This window comes from Camelus dromedarius, chromosome 10 (assembly GCF_036321535.1).
Source record: "Camelus dromedarius isolate mCamDro1 chromosome 10, mCamDro1.pat, whole genome shotgun sequence".
Lineage (NCBI taxonomy): Eukaryota > Metazoa > Chordata > Mammalia > Artiodactyla > Camelidae > Camelus > Camelus dromedarius.
In genome coordinates, this window is record NC_087445.1 from 70260386 (window position 1) to 70284253 (window position 23868).

General features: G+C 34.4%; 1 protein-coding gene and 1 non-coding gene across 3 annotated transcripts in view; one reads left to right on the forward strand and one right to left on the reverse strand.

Annotated features, from left to right (window-relative positions):
- PBX3 (PBX homeobox 3) overlaps positions 1–23868 on the forward strand; it is a 198194-nt gene that overhangs the window by 104869 nt on the left and 69457 nt on the right. The gene's annotated exons all lie outside the window — the stretch shown is intronic.
- TRNAS-AGA (transfer RNA serine (anticodon AGA)) lies at positions 5661–5733 on the reverse strand. Its single transcript has one exon. It is a non-coding gene; the product is annotated as a tRNA-Ser (tRNA).

Below are 23868 nucleotides of genomic sequence, written 5' to 3' on the forward strand. Positions count from 1 at the left end.
AAATTTAGTTTGAAGTGAGTTACTACTGCTCCTAGGCATCTATAAATGTCTATCTTTCCTAGAAGAAAACACTTCACACATAAGTGTCACAGAATTCACAGAGATGGATTTTGGGGGGACATGGCCTCACAATGCAAAAGGAAAAAGGGGGAAAAATAGATACCTGAGTGAAAAAGCCACTATGATTATGAGTTAGCAGAAGCATGAGACTGCAGAATCAGGCTCATAAAGACTGAAAATATTAGTATGGTCAGATACAGCAAATAAAATAACTGTGTTTAAAGTTAAAGATTGAAAGAAAATAAGACACCATTAAAATTCACAAGATAGATGTGAAAAACAAAGAAAATTCTTAGATTAGACATGGCTTCAGGAGGGAATTAGTGAAATAAAAGATAGATATGAAGAAATTACGCAGAATGCAGCACAGAGAAGGAATAGAAAATATGAAAAACAGCTTAAAAGGAGAGAGTAAAAAAGCCCAATAAACATTTAACCCATAGTTCCAGCAATAAAGAATAGAAAGGTTGAAGAGAAGCAATATTCAAAAAGATATTTAGCTAGCAGTGTGTCAGAACTGATGAAATATGCATGTTCAGATTCAGGTAGCCCAGTGAATTCTAAGTGGGGTAAATGGAATGGTAACCACACTGACATGTACCACAATAAAACTGCAGAACCCCGAAGATTCAAAAAAAAAATATATTGAAATCAGTCAGAGAAAAAGGGAACAAGGAATAAACACAGCTAACTTCTTAATAGAAGCAATTGAAACCAGAAGATAATGAAAGAACTTCAAAGTGCCGAGAGCAAATAACTAGAATTGTCAACTTAGAATTGTCTACCCATTGAAAATATCTCGAGCGTGGGCAAAAATAAAGGTGTTTTCAGACATAAAGTTGAAAGTATTCACTACCAATATAGTTCCACCAGCGGACTTTCTAAAGGATATATTTTAAGAAAAAGAAGAAAAAATAAATCTTCAGAAGGAACGTGTGAGAGGCAAGAATAGTGAGAAATGAAATCAGAAAGTCTGGGAGTAATTATAACAAATATTGACTATGTGAAATAATAATACATAATTTGGAGGGATTAAAAAAATCAAGATAGTTTAAATTGGATGTAAGTTGAGAGTCTATGATCAGAGTTAAAGTACTGTGAGGCCCTTTTATTGACTGGACGAGGATAAAGATTTTTGATTAACAAGGAAATACAAATTAAAACCACAGTGAGATATTGTTTATACGTCCCCTGGAGTGGTAAAAATTAAAAAGTCTTATGCTACCAAGTTTTGGTGAAGACATGGAGCAGCAAGAACTTTCATTCACTGGTGAGTATGTAAATTGACATAATCAGTTTAGAAAAGTTTGTAATTACTTAGTAAAATTGAAGGTATGTGTAGGTATGTACCCTATAATCCAGCAATTCCACTTCTAAGTATAAAGTCTTGAAAACTCACATGCATACCAGAAAGCTTTATAAGGTTGTTTAAAGCATAAAGCAGCATTGTAAACAAGAGCCAGAAACTGGAAGCAACTCAAATGCCCATCAGTCATAAAATGGGTGAATAAATTATATTTTTTACTAGTGATAGAATACCACACAGCAATGAATATGAACTATTGCTACACTGAAGAACACAGATGAATATCATACAAGGTTGAATAAAAGAAGCAAGACATAAAGAAAACATACAATATAATTCCTTTTATATAAGAATTCAAAAATAGGAAAAATGGAGCTGTATTGTTAGGACTGCACAGATGATAGTATTATTTTATAAAATACTAAGAATACTAGAAAAGCAAATAACAGGCAGCTTATCACAAAACTCAGGGTAGGGATTACGTCTAGAAGAGAGCTTTAGTAAGGTGGCCCCTCACCATATGTGTCTAATGGAGTACTTGAAAGTGACTACTCTGAATTGAGACGTGCTGTATGTGTAAAATATATACCGATTTCAAAGACTAAGTACTATAAAATACATAAAATATCTCATTAATAAAATTTTATATTGATTATGTTATAACTATTATTTTAGATATACTGAGGGAAATAAAATATATACATTAACTTCACCTGTTTTGTTTTCACTTTTTAAAAATGTGGCTACTAGAGAATTTAAAATAACCTTTATGGCTTTCATTATGTTTCTCTCACTCAGAGCTGCTTTAGAGGCTGAGGGTGGAGTTGAGATTGGTATGGGCACAGGGTTGCTTCTGGAAAGTGGCAGAGTTCTATTTCTTGACCAAGGCAGTGTTATGTGGACGTTGCTATATTCATCTACCTGTATGTCTGCATATGTGTCTCTTTGTGTATAAGAATGCATCTTACTGGGTATATATATTAAGATGTTTTCAGTGCTTCTAAAATTTTGACATTAATGAACTTGATAATGATCATTACAAAACTTGGAGTAGATTGTATAGCTTCTAGACTAGTAAAGGGAGGAAGATGAAATGGAAGACACAGAAAAAATACAATTCATTCAATCCAAAAGAAGGCATGAGAGGAGAAAAAATAGAAGAAACAGAAGTAGCACAAACAGAAATCATAAAATGAGTTGGGAGACATAACTCCAAATGTATTTTATAATACATGTAAAAGGACTTGAAAAGATTAAAGATAAAAGATTATCAGACAGTACTACACAAATATCAAGCAAACAAGCAAAAAACCTGACAATGTACTGACAGTTTTCAAGAGACACACCTAATACACCTGGACACAGAAAGGCTATAGGACACAGAAGGTAAAAGGATGGAAAAAGATATACCTAGCAACTGTTAACAGTAGGAAAGCTGGAATGGCTATACGATAACAGATAAAATAAACAAAGATAAAGGGAAAAAGCATTTCTAGTGATAGAGAGGGTCACTATCTGTTGATAAATGGTTCAATTTGCCAGGACAATTTTAACAGTTCCAAAATTATATGCACCTAATAACATAGCTGCAAAATATAAAGTAAAAATTGTCAGAACCTCAAGGAGAAATAAATACACAATCATTGTAGGAGATTTTAACATATCCCTACTGGGTAATGACAGAACAGACAAAATAATTCTATACATATATAGAAAAATTTGATAACAAAATTAACAAACTTGGCCCAGTGGACAAGTAGAAAATACATCACCAGCAACTAAAAAATATACATTCTTTTCAAGCACACTAGGAACTTTTTTTAAAAACCCGTGAATCAAGCTTCAAAAAATAGAAAAAAATCAACATCATAAGTATAGTATTCTGTTGTGACAAAACAAGTGGTTAGAAATCAACAAAAGACAACTTAAAAATGAAATAAAATAACTCATAGAACATTTGGACATTTTTAAATACTTCTAAATTATTCGTAAGTCAAAGAACAAATTGTAAGAGAAATTATAAAATATTTTGAACTGATTTGAAATGACTGAAGTACTACTTATAACAAAGCTTATGGAATATAACTGAAGTTTTATATTGAACTTTTTAAGCCTTTAAGTGTTTACATTATAAAATAGAAGAAGTCTAAATTTAATTAGCTAAAAATCCAATTTAAGAACTTAGAAGAATAGATTGGTAAACCCAAAGAAAATAGAAAAAATGAATAATAAAATTTTGAAGAGTTGATGAAATAGAAAACAAAGATATGATGGAAAACATCAACAAAGTCAAATTTGTTCTTTGAAAATTACTGAAAGTGACAAACTTATGGTAAAAACTGATCAAAAACAAATTTAAGAGAAAGAAGGAAAAGAGGGAAGCACAAATAAGCAATATTGAATTTGAAAAAGAAGATAAATATATGCAACAGATTAAAAAGAAAAGAGGATATTATGAACACTTTGTCAGTACATTTAACACCTTAGGTGAAATGGAATATTAGTAGAAATATACAAATTATCAAACCTTACTAAAAATGTAGAAATTTACACGGTTTTATAATCATTAAATAAATTAAACCAGTAGTTCAGATTTCACCATGAAGACAACAGTAGGACCAGAGTGTTTTGTAACTGATTTCTAAACATTCAAGAAATACATTCAATCTTACACAAATTGTACGGTGTTGCAAACAGAAGTTTTTTTCTCAACTAATTATATGACCCTAATATAATTGTGATATCGAAACAGGTTGGTACCAATACAGGAAAGGAAAATGATAGACTAGTCTCATTCATGAATATAGATGGAAGCACTCAACAAAGTGTTGCCAAACCAAGTCCAACAATATACAGACATACCATATATCAAGACCAGGTTCAGTTTATGTCATTAATGCCAGATTGGGTGGTTGTTAGAAATATCAATAAGGATATTGAACTTGAACAACACTATCAACCAACTTGACCTAGTTGACATTTCCCTTTACCCAGTAACAGCAGAATATGTGTTCTTTTCAATTGCACATGGAGCATTCACCAGGATAGAATGCGTAAAATGAACCTCAGTTAATTTAAATTCTTGGTAAAAATGTGGAGCAACAGTAACTCTCATGTATTGTTAGTGGGAATATAAACTGGTCCAACATTGGAAAATAATTTGGTAATATCTAGTAAAGGTTGAAGATGGGCATGCACTATAAATTAGCGGCTCCACTCTTAGGTACATATCCTAGAGAAAAGCTTACGCATGTCTACTAGAGACATGTATTTGGATGTCCACAACAGCTTTGTTTATAATAGAAGAAGAGGGAGGAAATAACTGCCCTAAAGTCTAACAGTTGCTTAATGAATAAGTTGTTTTACATTCATTCAGTTGACTGTGATGCAGTCCTGAAGTAGTATCGATGAATGCTGATTTTAAAAAGCAAGTAACCGGAGATTTCTGCTTCTGGCTATGACTAAAACCCATATGTAACTCTGTGTCCCATGCATTAGTTTCTCTGGGGTACATACAACTCCTGGGTTCTAGTGTATACACATTTTATAATAGATACTGCCAAATTGCCCTTCAGAAGAGTAACTAATTTGCATTCTTCCTAATCTCATTTTTTCAATGCATATTTTTGTTTTATAATTGGAATCTTCTATTTTTCAATATTGTTGGTCTTTCTCATGAGTACTACAATGTAAGCACTTTCCATATTAGCAAATTTTAATAAGTGATTTTATTGATTGCCTAATACTTTATTGAGTGACTGTATTGTTGCTTTATTATCCGTTTCCATATTCTAGGATATTTCAGTTGTCTTTAGCTTTTCAGTATTATAAGTAACATTATACTGCAAATCTTTGCAAACAAGGATTTATTTTGAAGACTTAATAGGGTTATCTAGATAGAGAAGGGAAGGACATTCCACTTAAACGAGCAGATGCAGAGATAGATTTGTTAAAGTTTGGCATTGGGTGGCACTCAGTAAATGATTACTGAAATAAGTTCAGATCTGACTTAACCTGAATATATACACACATAAAGGAGACTTAAATAAATCTAAAGCTCAAAGGAAATAGTGGTATGATGTCTGTCAAAAATTGGCAATTTTGATTTTTTGAAACACAGCATCATTGATTTATTAACATTTTACTAAACCTGACTTCTCACATGTTTGTCCATCTATTCTCTATACATCCATCAATCCATTTTATTTTGACGTATTTCACAGATAACTGTTTTTATTTTATTTTTGTTCTTTGTTTTGTGGTGGAAGGTAGTTAGGTTTTTTTATGTTTTTAATGGAGGTACTGGGGATTGAACCCAGGACCTCATGCATTCTAGGCAGGCACCCTACCATTGAGCTATACCCTCCCCCTGATTTCCTTTTTAATAGAACTGCAGGACCTACCCTATGGGAAATAATTTTCCCATTCTGACCTAAATTCTTAGTTTCTGTTTTTGTTTCTCATGATTAAATATATTTTCCCAAACAAGAGCAAAGAAGTAACAATCCTAATGTAGTCTATGTATGTCAAATATTTGGAAGTATTATGTTGAACACTTGGGACCCATGTTGTAGGAGGGATTTTGAAAATGGTATACTCAGAGAAGACTTAGGGGAATAATGTATGGTTTTTTATCTATCCAAGAAGACTTTGGTGTAAATGAGTTCAGTTCACAGCTTCAGCTATATCACAGGCTGTTACACAATGAAAAAGGAAACTTTTTAATGTTTACTGTGAGTAGAATTCAACTTAATGAGCTACAGGAAATATTTTTGCTGAACCAGACCAAGGACTAACTAATACCACTGTCAGCAAAACTAGAGAGATGTTTTGGGAGGCAGGGAGAACTCTTAGAGTCCAAGTTGAAGCTGGATAGAGCCACTTGGTAGATATATCAAATATCACACATTTACTAGAGGGGTCAGGTTTAATGGCAGTCTAATCCTGAATTTAGTATGTACATTTATATCTCAAGTTGAGGGCAGATCCTATTGCCCTTCTTAAAAACATTTCTTACATTCATCCCTTTCTGTTCTCAGGATCTTTGTCATCTTTTGCCTCAATTATTCCAGTAATCTCTCAACCAGAACTCTTGGTTCTGATTCTTGGTCCAGTCTTCTTGACATTCTGCTGCCAGACTGCTTTTGTAATAGATCTTCCTGTGAAACTGCATATGTCATGCTAATCAAACCTTTAATTATTCCCCTTTGCCTAGGCTAAAGTTTAAACTTTTTAGCCTGGAATTCCTGGCTGTTTATAAATTGGACCTTCATTCTTTTATTCAACCACCATTTATTGAACACTAGCTATATGCCAGGGGAAGTATTAGGTGCTGGTGATGGAGAGATGGATAAGATAAAGCAGTATGATGTCCAGGAAGTTCAAAAGAGCTGGGAGGATGGACTTCGAACAAGTTTTTGTTTGTTCATTTGTTTTAAAGGAAAAGCATAGGACCTTGAAGAAAAGCATATTTAGAAGGCCCCAACCCAGTTTAGAGACTCCAAAAAGGCTTAATTTCTACTAGTCCCCTACAAGAACTTTCTGTCCTAGTCAGACTGGTCTATTTTCTTTCTTCAAGAACACTTGATTAATTTCTGCCTCATGGTGTAATTTTTTTCAATACTTTTTTCAATACGTTCTCATGCTATTTTCCATATTGTACTACAAGGTAGGTCATGTTTCATAGCTCCTCTATCCTGTATGCTATTTACTTCTTTTAGGATACCTGGGTACTTCCCTTATCAGAATCAAAAAAGATTCTTTGTATCACTCACTTACCTTTTATTTACATGCCACTTACTATTTTATTATTTAACAACAGCAATTATTTGTTTAGGAATATATTAAAAAACTGCAACAATATTGTTTTCCAGTCTATATTGTGACTACATTATATTTAAATTTGGTGGTATTGTTTTAATCTTTATATGTGCATGCCTGTCTTTCTAGTGATATTATAAACAGCTTGAGGATATGTCATTTCATATATATTTCCCTGTCCCCAGAGACTCATACATAGATCCCATGTGACTGGAATATAGAAAGGTTTTAATTAGATTTGTAGAATGAATGTATATTGACTTTATAAACTAAGTAATCATGGTGCTGTCATAATCAAACTTTTTACATTTGACCATGAAAGATGCTTTTCTCATCATAAAGTAAACTTTCTCAAATCCCACCCCATTCCCCACAGTTTTGGGTAAATGTATTCACTGTTTCAATTCCAGTTGGATATGACTTTCCGGTACTTCTTCTAGGACTTGCATGATTATCAGGCATTGTCTTATCTTCTGACATACCAGATGGCATTACTTCTTTGGTGTGTACGTCAAGGAACTATATAAATGTGCCTTGAAACATAGAGAAATTAAGGTTTATATAAGTGCAGCCCATGAAGTGTTTCCTTTTCTCAATTTTCTCTTTACTAAAATATTTTATCTTCTATATCTCCCCCACTTTATTTATTTATTTTTATTGAAGTATAGTCAGTTTACAATGCTATGTCAGTCTCTGGTGTACAGCATACTTCAGTCATATGGGAACATACATGTATTCATTTTCATATTCCTTTTTGCCATATGTTACTACAAGCTATTGAATATAGTTCCCTGTGCTATACAGTATAAACTTGTTGTTTATCTATTTTATATATATTAGTTGGTATCTGCAAATCTTGAACTCCCAATTTATCCCTTCCCACCTCCTTCCCCCGCCATAACCATAAGTTTGTTTTCTATGTTTGTGAGTCTGTTTCCATTTTGTAAATAAGTTTGTCTTTTTTTTTTTTTTTTTTTTTTTTTTTAGATTCCACATATGAGTGATTTCCTATGGTATTTTTCTTTCTGTTTTTGGCTTACTTCACTTAGAATGACATTCTCCAGGTCCATCCATGTTGCTGCAAATGTCATTATTTTATTATTTTTTATGGCTGAGTAGTATTCCATTGTATAAATATACCACAACTTCTTTATCCAGTCATCTGTCGATGGATATTTAGGTTGTTTTCATGTCTTGGCTATTGTTTTCATTGTCTTGGCTGCTGCTATGAACACTGGAGTGCATGTATCTTTTGAATTAACATTCCCTCTGGATATATGCCCAGGAGAGGGATTGCTGGATCATATGGTAAGTCTATTTTTAGTTTTTTGATATATCTCCCCCACTTTAAAAGTGAAATCTTCTTTTATTCCCATCTTCCACTTTTACATAACATGCTCCGTAACATTTGCAGTATCTGGACCTGTCTTTCCATTTCCACAACACAGTCCTAGTTGTGGCCTTCGCTAAGTTACATTTGATCTTTTGTATCGTCATTGTTAACATCATCATTGAGAATAACAACTATTGAACACCTATTATGTGCAGGGAATGGCAGTGGGCACTGAGGTATTTTGCTATCTTACCAGATTCATCCTCAGTTTGACTAGCTATGAAAATGGTTCTTCATTGTTTGCCTTCTTTCTATCCCCACCAACACTTTGGTTAATAAATTGTCTTGCTTAGAATTCATCATCTTATGCAATTGCAGCTGACTAGTTAGCAGCTTTCAATTCCATTCAGTGGTGATAGTTGTTTCTTGGTAATGGAATGAGAGAAAACCACAAGGGAGAGTGGACAACCATAGTAACTCTTTACAGATTTTGCCACCGTTATAGCAAATTGTTTGTGATTTGTGGAAATGGACTCTCTTTTATCAATGGTTGACTATTAGTTCCCTTTTCTGGATAGAAGTCATTAGTTAACACAGCTCTAGGATTTGTCTGAGAAGAGCAGCACATCAGTTAGAATGCTAATTCACTCAACTGGCAGCAAGCACAGTGAAATGACAGCTTGGAGGGGGGTAAGAGGAGTGTCTGAAAATGGCAGCAGATTGGTATTTCGAAAGGGGAGGGAATTTCATAATGATGAATAAGAAAGATGACATTTGGTGCTCACATTTAACTTGCATTGGATGTCCATATAAGGGTCAGTATGCATAACCTCTCTTGATTAGGCCTCCGGCTGCCCAGCAGCTGACTGGGTGTATACCCTTCAGACTGTAACCAAAAGAAAGGCCTAGATAATTAGGCCAAGTTGAACTGCAGGAGGTAGCCAGCTTCTCTGCTGCCTTTTGTATATTCATGACCCAGCTTGATTGATGGAAGGACAGTGTTTGGTGACACTGTCATTTGCAAGTTGAAAGGTAGACTACAGGCTGGAGCCAAGATCAGATGTGCTTTAAAGAGTCTTACAATAAACTCATTTGGATGCTGATGATGTTCACATATGCATTTCTTTGTTTCTTACTGTTTCTCATAGACATCTGTTAATTTGTAGAAATTAGCTTGGTTGTTTTCAGTTAAAACCTCACACTAAGTTATAGGATAGTTTTGTTTAAAAAGTTGTACAAAGTTGTTAGTGATACAATGTGTGATGTGAGTCTCAGATATTTTCACTCATTTCTCATGTAGGAATTTAAAATATATTTCTTGAACTGATGTACATCACTGGAAGCAAGTGACTTTTTTTTTTCCTAGGAAAATGTTAAATGAATTTTTTCACATTTCACATATTTCAAAAATCTTAAGCACTGTTGTCAAAAAGTTTTCCAGAGAATATTGCTTTTCTAAAGGTATTCTATTCTTCATCGGAAGATATGTGAATGTCTAAGGTTCACTTTTAATATTATGGTTCATAAAAAATATCTTTTATTCATTCCCATGTCTCTTCTGTTTATTCAGAGAGTTGATTAATTTCAGACTTGTGGCAAATGAGTTGAAAATACTAAAGGAAGTTAAAATCCTAAAGCAGAAACAAGAGTTTCCCCTAAAGAGCATCTTCAGAATGTTAAACCTAAGTTATCATAAATTATTAGAAGAATGAATAGCATATTCTGCTAATTAAAAAAGACAAGAAAGAAAGGGAAGGAAAGATTGTGAAGAAGTTTTGATGTACCTGTTTCATATGTATTAAGCTACTAAAATCAGTCTTTTGAGAAACACACATGGATGTGAACACTAGTTATCCTTACTAATTTTATTTTTCAATACTATTATTATTACAGGGATGCTTTTGGAATATAGAGTTGTTCTAATATTGCTAAATGATCATCCGCCTGAAAATGATTTAAATACTTTCTCTGAAAAGTCCTTAGATGTGTATTTTAGATATGTTACCTAACTTCTGTTAGTTAACGTAAGTTCAGATAATACATGTAAAAAGCTCTTTGGAAGCTGTAAGTGCTGTATAAATCTAACTAGTCATATGAGCTGTTGTTGTTGTCATTACAATTATTAGCTACGAATCTCAGGTGGTTGTAACAGACATAACAGTTGTAACAGATGAAGTTGTCCTCCCATTACATTTTTGTCAACTAAATGTGACTATTCAGATATGAAACTTTTTATACAAGCAAAGTAGCAAAGAAAGACTTTCCCTGCTCTTTCAGTTATTTTCCACATTAATTATCTGACTTTGCTCCTCCCTACCAGATGCTAGAAAAGACAGTGTCTCAACTGACAGTAATGTTTTTGTAAAGAAGGTTCTGGAGGGTGTTGAAAACACACTCTGATCACTACAAAAATCATGCTCACTCGTTTTAGTCTTTTTAGTCTTAATTGACATTTGAGATAAGCATCTGAAATGTAGTATCCTAAATCTGTCTGTATAGTATTCAGAAATTCTTGGCTGTAATTTGCGGTAATTATTTCTAAATCAGTTATCTTTTAGCAGAAAAAGTATTAAAATACCCAAAATGTTAATGAAAATGTCATTTTTCTCACTTGAATCACATCTCAGGATTTTCAAATACTGGATTTTCTTTTAGATTTTTCTTACTGGAATTTAAAAAAGCAAGGTGTATTTTTGTGTGTATATGGAATAAGGTAGAAATTTAAAAAAACTTATTGAGTAGAAGTAGTTCAGGAATTTTCAAAGAGAACTGTGCCTTCTTGAACTGAATTTAAATATATTGTGCATTTTTTTTCTACAAAGCAATATTCTTATTGTGTTAGTTACTGTTCTTCTCATTAACCCTTTTCAAAAACTTAAAGGTATCACTTTGTCGGGAAATTCTGGGTCTTTCCAGTGATAAAATAAACTTGACACTTGTTCTATGAAGGCATCTTCTCCCTGCTTATCAGCTCTTCAATTTATGGCTGTGTTTTGAAATTTGTGCTTGTGACTCCCATCTTTGTATTTACTCCAATTAACACATAAACCCTAATTAGCCAGATCAAGGGACTTGGGAGTCCATAAATGGAAAGTGACATGGCAGAGCTTGGCAGCTGGCATCAAGGCAAGGTGACAAAAATAGGGAAGTATCAATTAGATGACATTGATGGTAAAGCTATGTGTTGCGGTGGTAGATTTTAATAGCTCTCTGTGTCACTGACTGCTGACTCTAGGATAGGGGCGTAGGAATCAGTTAGTAAAATGACAGCTAAGTTAAAGTATTGAACTTTCGATAAATTTAAAACACAATGATAATAAAAACTGAACAGCATTTAAATTCAATTTTATATCATTATCACTGGCAATAAATTACACGTTTCTACCAAAATCAATTTTTGTGAATTTCCCTGTAGTGTGATATAGTTTCCAAATTTTTAAATTATTACATTAAGTGTATAGCAGTTCTTATTTAAGTAGGGATATAAGATTCCAGAATTATAAATTCTTAGGAGCCTCAATCTCTTAACCAAAAAGTTTTGAGGGGAGAGGTGGTCCAGTTGAGTGGATTTGGGAGTGGAGTATCCATGAGCAACATTAAATATTAACTAAGTTCCAGACTGCAATTTGGGTTACATATAAAATTCAACAAGGAAAAAAGTTAGGACTTTGTAAACATTATTCCAGTTTTAGAAATCTAATGTTGCAGAGAGAGACTTGTGTATCAGTTGAGGACTGGTATCAGGCTTTGTATATCTCATGACTTTGGAGAGTAATAGAAGTTATATATACAGGAATTAGGCTGCTTTAGTTTTGTGGTTTCATCTCTCTGATTTCTAACATTAGTTTGTTCTTCAAGTGAGTGGCTGGGTATTTGTACAGAAGGTTCTGGAGGATGTTGGAAACACACTCTGTGATCACTACAGATATCATACATACCCTTTAAATCTGTTGGAACCAAAGAATGATGGAGTTTATTTTTTTCTTAGGAATTGGTCAAAATTGTGATTTGAATATATGCCACCAATTAGATAATAGACAGTAGAGTATATATATTTAGTCTTTTTCATTTTGGATAGCCAGTGTCTTGTAAGCTTACTTGGTCCTTTGCTTGAATGTAGATAATGGTCTGTAGTTATTCAAGTAGTTGATTTTAAACTTAGACTTTAATAAAACTGTGAAATTATTTTAGATATTATGTACCCCTGTTTCAAGTACTGCAGAAAATTGGGGAAAGAACTCTTACTGAGAAGTCGCTGTTCTAAGAGGGTATTTGAAACATTAGAAATCTGCCAGAAGGTCCATTAACATAAATGTTTAACTCAGACACACAAACATGTACTGAAATGAAAATGTTTCATGAATTAATTTGCTGCAGAAGGAACTAACATAACAATTATAACAACATCCTGCCTACTTAGACTTAAATTTCCTAGGGCAGTGATAATACATAGGGTTGATGTAGTTTAAGTTTTTTAACATATGCAATAGTTTATTCTGTTGTTAAAATGATTTCTTCTGTTTTAAAAGACTTTTAAAACAGTCAAACATGATCAACCTTAGATAACTGGAAAGAAGTGTTAGGAGCATAATTCCTAGACTAAGATTTGGAAGTTTCCTCCTCAGCTCAGGTTCTATTAGAAATATTTAGAAGAAACAATTTTTATAACTTTGCAAAGGAATGACGTTTATAGTTCATAATTGTGAAAATAACAGATGCTATCATGAAAACAGGGAACCCAACTAATACAAGAATAATCTACACGAGGCTATTTTACTTGCTTACCATTTTCAGTCATTTTTATCAGTGGTACTTTTGTGGCTGAGCTGGTAACCTGCCTTATAAGGAACACCCTAGCAGTGACTAAATATGTGCTATAGCTTTTTTACACCAATGAAAGAAATTGTGACCTTTGAAATGGTTTCTGTTCCAATTGTGTAGCCAATCCATTGACTTTTTAGCATGCTGATCCCAGTTGCATGGTCATATGTTGTAAACCACATGGAACTATTTCAAACTGTGATGGGGGAAAGTAGCAACTGCAAACATTCCTCCTTGAAGCAAGTGGTTGTCCTAAACTGAGCACTGTAGAATAAAAATGGAAACATAAAAATAGCAGTTGGAAAGATAAAACAGCATTTATAGTACTAATAAAACCGTTGTGGCTTCCACAGGAAAACATGCTTTGTAACCTAATGCTTACCTGAAAGGACTGTCGAGTTTCTGAGAGTTATAGCTGTTTTTGTAAGAGAAGCACAGAGATTTGCTTGAGGGCTGAGTGATAGATTCGCCTGCCTGAAGCATCCCAGTGTGTTTATACATGGCTTGTATGGCAGCTTTCATAAGACATTTACCCCATGATTTGCGATGAGCTTATGTGTGAATAATTAATGGCAATTAATCCTTAATTACAGTAATTAGGCAAGTCACAGGAAATTAAGCTGCAGCTGGAGAAGACCATGCCTGGGAAGAGAGGATTGGGGGCTGTGTGAATGTGCCATTTACTGACAGCATTACTAGGATGCGCAGTATTCAGCAGCTTTGGCATTTCTATTGGCAGCTTTGGGTAGGACAAGAGTGCTCTGCTTTAGAGGCAATCTATAGTTGTCTACAAGAGTTTTAAGTTCAAGTGCCAAAATGTTGTGTTGCATATGGTGATTATCTAAGTTTATTGGTTGCTATAACTCAAAATGAGTATAATTGTTTTTGGCTTGATAACAGTGACATTAGAAATGGACTTTTATGCATTCATAGGTTCTGCTGGCTTCAAACATAGTGCAACTTTTAGAAACGATTCATCCAGGTTTGCAATTATGAAATAGATAATGTAATTGTCTAGAAATTAACTGAGAAAATTTCAATCAAGAACAACAGCAGAACATATAGTATCTTGGTTGAGAAGTTAATTACTTTATTACTAGTTGCTTTGCCCAGTTAAGAATTGTAGTACACAGTGTATAGGAAATATCTATTGAGTCAAATACATACTCCAAATGTTAAAAAAGCTGAGATTATAAAAGCTTTAAATCATTCACATTAAATGCTAACAAGGTTAATCTACAGGGGTGTCTTAAAAACAGGCAAAGCAACCATTCGATAGGGAGCAGCACTGCTCTACAAATCCCTGGTGAGAGATGGTCAAGGTTCCTCATTTTGGAAAATACAATTTCTTCCATTATCTGGGTGGAATTTAAAAATCACACGGCCATTGTATACCTAGATAAAAAGAACATAGAGAAGTTATTTAAGTTCCAATATATTTTTCACAATTAAATACAAATTTGAGCAGGAGAAAAACGTCTTCATCTGCCCAGTGAATGCTAATGGTTATTATTTATTTTTCTCTTTGAACTTCAGGGCACAGTAGAAGTTTGGCCCAAATATTCAGCTTAGGTCTGATATTAAACTTACCTAAGTAAACCATTAATCTGTTATAATCGCTATATAGCTACTTTAGTATCTGGGTTACTCCTTGATGCCAACACAACTATTAGGAAAAGGATGCACTTGTCAGATAGTCTAAAGTAGATAATAATACATACTTTTTTTTTTTTAACAATGTATATAATTTACTTGGAAACATTTGTAAAGGCTCCACTTTTTATACTAAAGAAATTTAGGTTTTTTTCTGTATAATTTGTGATCAGAAATGTTAGGTAAATAGGCTGTTTTGCTTATTAAATGTTAAATTGCAGAGCTTCGTCTTTCAAGAATACTTTTTATTCTAAGACCAAACTGATGGAGAGAAGTTAAGTGAACATATATCGATTATTGCCTTCTGTACTTCTGGTTCACTTTAAAGGGGAAGTAAGTTACAATATCCTAATAATGGTCTTGATTTTATAAATGATTTTTCCCCTTGAAATAAGCAACACATTCATTTTAATATGTAGAATCGGTTTGCTAGCAGGGCGACAGTTTAAAAAGGCTTCCAACTGTGACACAAGTGCAACCATATTGCTTCCTATTACTCGCTAAGGTAGTTGTTTAGAAGAGAGAATGTTCTCCCTGGAAATGTTTAAAGTGCTGTAATTTTATTTAGGATAATGAGGATTTATAACCATTTTGCCATATGAAAACCTGCCTTTAGACAGAGTGAAATAGGTTGTTTTGGTTATTGAATGTTCTTAACTCTAGGGGTGTGTGTGTGTGTGTGTGTGTGTGTGTGTGTCTTACGGCAGTAAGGAACTGTTTACATCAGGGATTATGCTGGTTTATTCTATAAGTTGGCCTGTGTTACATATTAAAATACTAAGTGATACAATTCAAGTTTGGCCCATATAAATATTTACATTTCTTTGTGCGTGGGATTTGTTCATATTGAAACATAACTGAATAGAAAGTCTTTGTTCTTGTTTCTATAAGTAATTTTAACAGTGACTGCTAGGTATCCCTAGGACCCTGAGTCGTTACAGTTTTTGCCCATGTAAGTTGTACTAGATGAAGTTATTTTGAGTCATGGTCAGGTAGACAATGTGCAAAGGAGATAGCTTTGATAGCAAAGTACATAGAGGACCTGTGTTTTTATCAGTTAAGCATGGCATTAATGCAGTGTGTATTATCATCAAAAATTAACCTAGTAAATATAAATTTGACTTATATTACTAATACTATATTCTATAGCACTGTCTCAGAACTCACTGTGGACTAGTTTATTTAGGCCTCTGCCTCTGATATGGGAGGGGGAAGAAAGGAACAGAACAGTTAGAGATTTTTTATCCGGTTTTTATCTCTTCACTGAAAATCTTAGCTCTCAAAACATTTCTAATTTCCCTCATTTGAAGGTTCAAACAGTTTCAAATTACTGCCCATGGATTGTTCTTGACATCCCGAATGGTAAATTTGAGCTGTGGAAATGCTGGAATGTGTTTTTGTGCTTTTCCTGAACAAGGGAATTCAACGGGTAAATTACAGTCATTTACTGGGAGTGTAATTTACTGAGAGCCTTTAGGCAAATGCGGGAGAAAGGACAGCAGCAGAACGGAAAAAAACAGCATAAAAACTGTTTTGTGTATTTTTTCCCTTTTCTCATTAAGTATTTATTCACATAAGAGTTTTATGAATTAATGGATGGCCCTACAATTAAGACAGATAACCTTTATTCATTTTCACCACTGATAGATTAAGTATTTGAAATAGTGATTGCCATGTGAAAATTACAACCTGAACCACATTTCTGAAATTATACTAGTTTATTTTGCATTTAAATCCATGTTTCTCTATTCAGAATTATAAAGAGATCTGTTTCTCTGTCTTCAGAATGATTACAGATTTCACTAATTTAGATTTTCACTATACCAGCAGTTTAAATAATAAAAATTTTAAGTTTTCTTAGGGGACAAATTAGTGAAAAGACTTTTCATACTTTGGTCTCGAAAATATTATTCTACTTTTGTCACATACCACAGATAAATCTGATTTTAAAAAGAAAAAGACCATTTTGGTTGTATGCACAGTTTTAAGCCAACACAAGATAACACAGCTAGTTTATTAAAGGTCAAAGAAAATTTTATGAAATTGCCAACTAATTCTTTACCATATAAATATATAAACATTCGTGGTAATTTTTATAAACAGTTCTGACCAATTCCTTTCATGAAAAGCAGTGTTCTCTGTAGTAATTGCTAAGCAAACAGAAAGCTGTGTTGCAAAGTGGTTTTGTATAGCATATTGTAATTTGACACTTAAGTTGTGCCCTGCATTACCCTGTGTCATAATTGATGGCTAAAGAAAAGCACACGCTATGCTAATCATTTGTTAGAATAGCTTGTTAAATTGTGGTTGCCAATTTTAAATAAACTATGGAATACTTGTCTGTATTTTAAGGTTTTGTAGCCTACAGTTTTAAACAGTCAATTTGAAGCTGTTTTTAAACTTTCTGTGGCATATGCACAGTTCTGTCTTTGCACACAAGGTCAGCATGTTCGCCAATTTAATAGCATATTATCAAGAACAAAATCAGTGAGCTGCAGGTTTCATACCAGCATCTCAAGGGACTTTCTGTTTACTGTACTGATCCTAAATTTGGTATCCTTTTAAAAACATCAAGATTGATATTTAATATATTTCTTAAGTTCTTAAAAGTAAAAGGTTTCAGAATTAAAAGGCTAATTTAGTTATTAGTAGAATGTAAGGGTGAATTTATCTTATATTTATCAAGCATGGTGGTGGACATAAAGCAGCATATGTTAATATAAAAGTTATTAACTACCGAATGCCAATAAGAATTTTAGTGCAGTAAAATGAGATTCTGGAGATAAGATTATTGTTTATAATCAGTTTGTGAGTTCTCATTTGTTTAAATATAGAGGCTTTTACTTAAACTTTTGATGAGCCAGTTATATCATGTAAAGAGAGGAGCCCAAACTTGGCTAATGTTGACTTACAATTGACAGTGATAGACTTCTACTATTCTTTTACTACTAGTAAAAGAACTGAAGCATATGAAGGAATATGTGCATTTAGACATAAAAGAAATGTTACTTCTGTGGAGAAAAATGATTTAATGTGCAGAGAAGGGTTATTCATTTTTAAAAGATTAAAAATGACTTGAATATAATACCTTTAATTTGTAATAAATGTCTGACGGCTGCTTCCTGTCTAACGTAAACCTTTTGATCGGCATGTCCATTTTGATCTCTTCTGTCATGTAGTGTGTATTGAATGGATAAAGGTATTATTTTCAGTTATTGTACATATCCTTAATTAAGCCAGTAAAGACATGCAGGTGGATTTAGTTTTCAACCACTTAATAGACTAATATGTATAAGGTTGTTCTGTGGCCTACAACTGACCCCTTTGTGTGGAGGAATTCCCTGAGAACATTCAGGATTAAGTCACTCTGTTATATAAGAAGAGAGGTGGCACACATGCCTTACAGAAACAGACACTTTGACTTGATGGCATTATGGGGGAGACATGAGATTTGCTATTCCAAATTTGTAATTGTTCCTTAACAACACCTAACACACTTGCATGTTGAAACTTACAGCATTGTCATTTTTACTGGATTCTGGGGTCTGTTTTCTAATGTATTTCATTTTCTCTCCTAAATTGCATAGAAACTAAATATTAGGAAAGTTTTGGATTTGATTAGTTACCATTATAAAAATACTTAATGTAACTAATAATTTGTTCATAAATTTATAATGTTTCTTTAAGTGTACTGAATTTAAGTAACTATATGTGTACATTTGAGATGTGAAAGTCTTAATTTTTAAAGTAATATTTTTAGTAGGCCAATATATTGGTCTAGAAAGTATAGCAGGATTTCCTTCTAATTTAGGTCAGGCAGCATAAGGCTTGGGAAGTCACATTCTCTGCTCTTTTGGAAAAGAGAATATATCCAACATGGAATATTCTGGATAATTATGAATATTCAGTAAAAAAATACTTTAAAAGATACATGTATTTTGGTGTGAAATGTGCTTTGCAAGCTTACCCATTATTTTGACTTTTAAGTATTGTCTCCTCTGGCAGGTTAGGGAAAGAAAAACCATCAATGACCACAAAGTATAATAAAATGTCCTTAACATAGTTTAATTGGAGGTGGAGTAGCAGTAATATAAATCGGGCACCTTACTTAAGGGCTCTTGAGCATCCCCAGGGAAATCGGCCTTAATTTCAGTTAAGCATGGGGTCGCCCACGATTACTCGTGGTTTCTTGGAATAACTCACTGACCCGTGGAGAAGTGTTTCTTGGCCCCAGCCTCTTCCTCCCTCGTTGTGGGTTGTCAGAGGGAGTCTGCACACGCGTGGAGTAGGTGCGTATTTGCACACGCATCGGCCGAGCCAAGGCTTGCTAGGCTGTGCACATATGCAGCAGCCTCACTCTTTTCAAGTCCCGAGTTTTGCATAAATAGGTGTTAGGAACCTAGTTCCTAAAGAATCTAGAGAGATAAATAATGGATGTGTGGGAGCTCAGTTTCAGCCCGAATTTTCGTTCCTCAGTAGTTTTTGTTCTCAGTCACCTTGATGAAACAATCTTGAAGCCGCTCCGCTTTCCGTGGCATTTGGAATGAGTCCCTGACAGGCTGATTTTCCACCCCTGTTGTGATGCTGCTTTCTCTAGTTAATATTCCTGTGTAAGTGTCGCACAAAAGTAAACCCAAAGAGCCCGCACATGACATGGAGGCTGCTCCATTTACATTAATTATGCAGTCAGGGCGGTGAGACTTCGCTGTCAGCCCGAGGGGCGGGGGCGCGGCACGGCGGGGAGTAGGGAGCCTCCGGGCCGCAGGGCCTCCCGGCGCGGCGGCGGGAGGGGGACCGGGATCCCCCCGGCCGGCGGGCCACCGCTCGGCGTGCGGAGAACAATGGGCGCGCCCCAGGAGCCGCCGGGCAAAGCAGCGCGGCCGCCCCAGTCGCCCTCTGCCAGCGGCGGTCTCGGCTGTGCCCCGCGGTGGTGGCCGCCCTCGCCGGCCGCGTGCGGCCAAGGAGGCCGGCACGTCCTTCCCTGCTGCCCGCAGCCGGCCTTGTGCCCTGGGGTCAGCACCACCAGGGAGTCAGCTTTGCTCCCGAGCTCGATAGTGCCTTTCAAATCCAAACGAGAAACTTGATTTGAGGCCTGACGACTGTAGAGGCTGGATTTCCTTGATTTCAAGTATCTGGGCTGCTGCCGACCGGAGTATCTCAGAGGAGGACGGCAAAATCACCATGTGAATATCTTGGACCGATAGGAAAAAATTCTAAACCAGCTACAAAACAAGAACACCCTGGGAAAATGGTGGTTAAGAAAAAATTAACTCTACCCCCCCACACCATAAATATGAAACATCTTCCTGGAGGTTGTCTTGCCCTAATTGGCTCTGAAGCGTCCTAACTTAATGGCTGTTTTTCAATGGGAGATCAAATGCCATAGGGAATTCCATAGGGAATTTAATTGTGCAAACATTTGTTGAGTACCTACTATGTCCTAGGTGATGGAAAATTATTACCTTATTATTGCTGTATGGAAAGCATTCCAGAAAATTTAGGTTATTGCCTTCTCCAGGATTTAAATATGGAAACCATAGATAAATTATTCTTGTCACCACCATCTATACCTGACCCCCTCCATTTCCCCAGTGATTGGCTTTAGTCAGGAAGTACTGGGGATGGTAGGGAGGATGAATGTGCTTTCTCTATTCTTTTTGCACTTTTTAAGAGTATCAGTAAAGATTATTGTATAGTATTTCTGCAGCGTAGTTTATGCTTCTCATTGTGTGAACTTAAAATTGTATGCTTGCAAGGAATGACTAGCCAAATATCCATGCCTGTAGAACAGCAGAGCACTGAGATTGGAAAAGATTAATGAAAGGATTATTTGAAAAGCCTTGCTCCTTTTTTAGATTTGCAAAAACAATTCCACGGTCATATTTTGTACTTTTCTTTAAAATAAAGGGTTGTGTGTGCAGAATTTCATGTGTAAATTGTGTCACATTCAGCCAGGAGCAACCACACTGAAAATTTTTCCAAAAGAACTAGGCCATCCTTTCAAGGCCGTGTTGTAGTTGGTAGCCATGATGACATTTAGCTCTATTCCAGCCAAAGTCATAATTTCTGAAGAAATCAATGTAATACCTTTATCATTTTCTTTCTTTCTTTCTTTCTTTCTTTCTTTCTTTCTTTCTTTCTTTCTTTCTTTCTTTCTTTCTTTCTTTCTTTCTTTCTTTCTTTCTTTCTTTCGATAAATAGATTAGAAGTATTACTTTAAAAATGTCTAAAGCTCTTCTGGCATTTCTACTATGCACTTGTTCCAAAAATGAACTGTTTTCGAAAACAAATGTCATTTCTTCCCTGGCCTGTAAGGACAAAGTTGATCCCTGTATATAGCACATATTTTTAAAGTCACTTCTAATTGCTTGAAACAGTATTGTGGATGACTTTTTCTCCTCTTAAGTGGAACTATATAAAGATGCAATTTTCTAAAATGAATATTGAATCATATTAAATTGCTGGTATCTGACCATTCTTGACTTTAACAATGGCAATTTCATGTGGTTCAATCAAATAGAAAATATTGGTAACATATAAGTGAAATGAAAAAGCAGAAAAGAAAGTGCATAGATAGAATTATTGTGTAAAAAATGTATGCATGTACAAAATATTGCAATTTGATGTTATACAAATAGAATCAAGTGTTCATGGAGTTCTTTTTTCCCCCCATTAAATTGCTCAAATTCAGTCAGACAAAAAAAGTTTGTTTTCTTTTAAGCCTCAAGAAAAAAAACTCTGTTCTTTAAAAACAACAAAATTGAAAACATATACCAAACTTAGTAATCTATGGAATTTTAACTGTGTATATCTTTATATTACTATCTCTCTCTATTTTCTAAATGTAGACATCCAGATTTTAGGGGTTTTTAAATATTTTTTATTGACATATAGTCAGTTTACAATGTTGTGTCAAATTCTTGTGTACAGCATAATGCTTCAGTCATACAATGAATATACATGTATTTGTTTTCATATTTTTCAGATACTAATATATATAAATAGATGAACAACAAGTTTATACTGTATAGCACAGGGAACTATATTCAGTATCTTGTAGTAACTTACGGTGACAAAATTTTGTTTTTTGACCCTGTTTCCACTCCACTTGAGTTAAGGTACTACTGTTACAGACATTTCATCTTTAATTTTACCTGAATCCAATGGGAGCTTCCAAAATGAGGCCTGGAAATCCAATCAGCATTTTAATTGGAATTGTATTTACTAGTATGGCTCAACTTTTTTTTTTCACTCACTCAGAACAGTCTGTATCATAAAATCGTTTACATAATGGTTTGCTTTTGATGCTATCATCTGTGAGATTTTGATCTCTGAGATAAATTTCCACAAATAAGTTAATTTTTAAAATCGGAATGCAAAAGTGATAAATTATGAATACACTTATTTTAAAAATATTTAAATAAGATACCAAAAATATCATATTCTTAGTATCATTAGCTTTGACATCATGTATGGTGCCAGATTATAATGATATGAAGCTTATAATACTATTTCACATTTTTATCCACTAAATAAAAACCTGCCCTGTGTTTTATTACAAAGTAGGTGGCCTGAAGGAAAAATATATGTATTCTTTCCTTTTGGTATAAAATATGCATTTGGGCTTCTCATTTCATCCCCAATCTGTGTTATTCCTTAAAAATGCAGAACTGCCTGAAGTCCTCTTTAATATTTAATTCAACAACTTTTTAATCTGTCATTATGCTGTGATGAAGTAAGCATCAAGTGTCGCTGAAAAAGATTAAATTATACTTGGAAATAGGAATTGAAATGATTTAAGGTTGGAGGCTGAATATTTGCTTTGCACAAGTAATAATAATAGTAGCTTGGGTGAAGAAGGGCTTTGGTATGGCTTTAATGTCTTTGCCTTGCTGTGCTCCCCTGTGGCTCCCCCTGATTTACACTGGCATTACTGAGCTTTATTTTATTTAAATGGAGGTGGAAAGTGGAAATTACTACAGTACAATACATTAATTACTCCGTACTATTTCTTTGTACTGATTTCCGTTTTTTCTGTAAACATCATAAACAATGATGCAACCTACCCAATATGGATAGCATCTGTAAGCAATCCTGTAGTTCTTGTTAACAAGCTTATCTTAGAAAGGAAAGGCAGTAATAATTAATATCCATCTATGGAGTAGTGAGAAGCAAAGGAACATTTATGCTTTCTCTTTTGTAGGGGATGATGTCTTACATAAGAATAAGCTGTGACAGTATGTGTTAATATTTTAACCACTGCATTTTACTTCTTGCTTTAAAAATCTAGACTGTAATCTGCGGACTCTTGTTCTTAGGCACAAAGGTATAAACTTTTAGACCTCTCAGTGACTCTTGGATTGTTCCACAGGTGATGAATAGTTACTAACCCTCTGAAGTACTTGGTCTCTGCATATGTTTAGATTTCTGTCATCTGGAAATCTGTCCGGTGGTCTCTGGCTGCATAGGCATATTTTAAATCTAGTTCTGTAGCTCTGCGTACATGAGGCCAAAGAAATCAGTTAATTTAGGAAGAAAAAAATAATTGAGAAATTATTTGATCAAGTACACAGAAAGAGCCCAATGTGGTTGCTTGAAAGAATGCTGTATTTCATTTTTACTCTAATCCATGTGTGTTTGTGGCTTATATGTATACTCTGGCTCTGTCTGTAATGAATGTCTTAAAAACCTACCTTCATTTGGCACGATTTGGCATGATGATGGTCCTTTTCAAAATAAGCCTGGAAATAGACTAAAATCTTGACGTGCAGCACACCTGTTGAAATATTACCAGAGCTATATTCACATCTAGGAATTCGGTGTATCTGTAATTCAGATGTCTACTTCCCTGGCAGCATGTCCTATCATGTAACAA